This window comes from Capsicum annuum, chromosome 10, assembly GCF_002878395.1.
Source record: "Capsicum annuum cultivar UCD-10X-F1 chromosome 10, UCD10Xv1.1, whole genome shotgun sequence".
NCBI classification, from domain to species: Eukaryota; Viridiplantae; Streptophyta; class Magnoliopsida; order Solanales; family Solanaceae; genus Capsicum; species Capsicum annuum.
Genome location: NC_061120.1, coordinates 84418652 through 84421203, shown reverse-complemented (window position 1 = coordinate 84421203; position 2552 = coordinate 84418652).

Below are 2552 nucleotides of genomic sequence, written 5' to 3'. Positions count from 1 at the left end.
AAGTTGAGCACGTATACAAATTATGTATGTAATTTACATACGTTAAACAAAAAAATAATTTTTAGGATATCAGAAGCATTGATAAATTTAATTTAAGTAGAAAAGGAGTATTTGGGCTAACAATATTCTATTTTTTATTTTTCCAAACCCAACTTTTATTTTATAAATTTCAACCAAGAGCCCGAAAATCAGCCTAAACCCAGTATAATTCTTATGGTCGTCTTGCCATTCCACCTCAATAGATACTATTTAATTTGATTCGTCGATTTATTTTAAATTCAAAGAATTCCAAAATTTTCAGTTATTTGTATATATATGTAGGCATATATAATTTTTTATTTATTTTAATTATCTATTTGTTTATATATTTATTTTTACTCCTTTTCCTCCTCTCTTTAAATTAAATTTGAACCGTCCGATCAGATATCGAATGGTTCAAAAATAGTCGTTTTAAAAATCGACTTTCTATATATTTATCCGTATAATACATTTTTATTTTTCTTATTTTCACTATTATTTTTAAGGGGTAATCTTTTAGGATTGTTCGATCAAATGATTGGACGGATCAAAACCGATCCAAAATCACCAGACTAACACAACTTTGTCCAGTCCGTTGACTATTTTCTAAATCAAGGATCCCAAAAGTTTTAGTCATCGTTATATATTTGCATATATGTGTACATAATGTATTTTATTTATCTAATTATTTACTTATTTCGTTACGTATTTATATTCTCTTTTCTTCAAAATTAGATCCGGACGAAGATCGAACATATCAAAAGATAATCTATTTTTAATCAATTCTTTTTGAATATTTATTTATATGTACATATATATATAAATATTCCTTTCTTATTTATCTTTTTAGATATTATTTTTAAGACCGTCCGATCTTTAATCGGACGGATCAAAATTGATCAATGTTACCAATTTCTCAAAAAAAAAAAATCTAGCTCTATGTTTCTTCTAACTTTTCTGCATCTGTGCGTTTTGGCAAAGTTGTTTTTAACTTGCTGCTAATTTGAAAAGTCATACAGTAGCATCATAATCTTACTGTGATAGTAAGTAAGTAGAAAAATAATCACCGCATTTACTTTCTTGGTCAAGTATTATTATATTGAATCATTTGCAAGATTCAATTATCAGTGAAATGGATATAGTTTGGGGATAAGAACGGAAAGGAATTGAAAAGAAATTGAGGGGTAAATTTGTCATTTAATAAACTAATGCATGTATCGAAAGTTTGTATTATTAATACATAGAAAAATGATGGTATTAGTTATGCATAGTATAATACACAATAGAGTGTACAACTAATGCAAATATTAGTTATATATAGACTAAAAATGTATACCAAACAAGGTATTATTAATACATAAAACTAATAAATGCATTAATTTTCTTATCACACTCTACCAAACGACCTGTAAATGCCTTATGCATCAAATACACAGCTTCTTATTCTTTTTAATACTCTCTCCATTTCATAATAAATGAATTGTTGGATTTTGGCACACATATTAAGCAAAAAACATTAAAAACATAAATTTAACACAACTTTCTATTTTTACCCCCCAAAAAAAAAAGTTGACCTTGTAATACCTTTACAAAAGTTAATTGGTTGTCAAATAGGTAAATTTGGAAAAAAATTTAATGATTCACTTATTTTGAAACACTAATAAATACCCTAACAATTCACTTATTCCGAAATGGAAGGAGTAAAAGATACGCGTGCTTCCCCATATCCCCAAAAATCAGTGTAGGGTCACCATCTGCTTTCTCAAAACGGCAACAACAAAAACCAGACCCTTTTCTTCTTTCCTTCTTCGTTTCACTTCCAACCAAAACGAGAAACCATAGCTGTTGCGGACACCTACACTGCATGAGAATCTCCCCCAAGCCAGCAAATCACCAAAGAATCAGAAAAAAAGTCCCCTAATCCGTATAACAACGGAAAAATGAGTCAAAATCGCCATTAATGGCCTGGAAAAGCAAGAGATTTTTTCAAAATTTTTAATCAATTTCAAACAAAGTTGTTTCATCACGTTTTGTTTAAATCGAGTTTTGAATCCGGACTTTCAAGTCCGTATTCGCCTATAAATATGGGTCATTCATTGCTATGGGAGGAACAAGGAAATTTGGATAGACATTAGTAAAAGAGAAGGTCGAAAAAGAGAGAGAACAGAAGCAAAAGAAGATTTTGTGAAGTTTTTTTAGAGGCTTAATTTTGAAGCAAGACAAAAAAAAGAGAGAGTAGGAAAGATCGGTGGAAAAGAAGAAAAAATGTGAGAAAAGAGGAAAAAAAAAAAGGGGGACGAAAATAGTTTTTTCTTTTTAAATCAGGGGTCTCCAGTTTTCTTAATCTTTTTTCGTTTTGCTTAAAATTTGAAGTTCGGGTTGAGTTTCAAAGTCATCGGAATACTCGACGAAAAGTTTCAATTTGCCGCTCGAAAAAAGGTGTGAACCCCCTTTTCTCGTCTCACTCCCATCTCTCCTTTTCTTTATCTCATTAGGGTCTGATGAGTATGTAGTCTGGTTTAAATTTGTTGAGT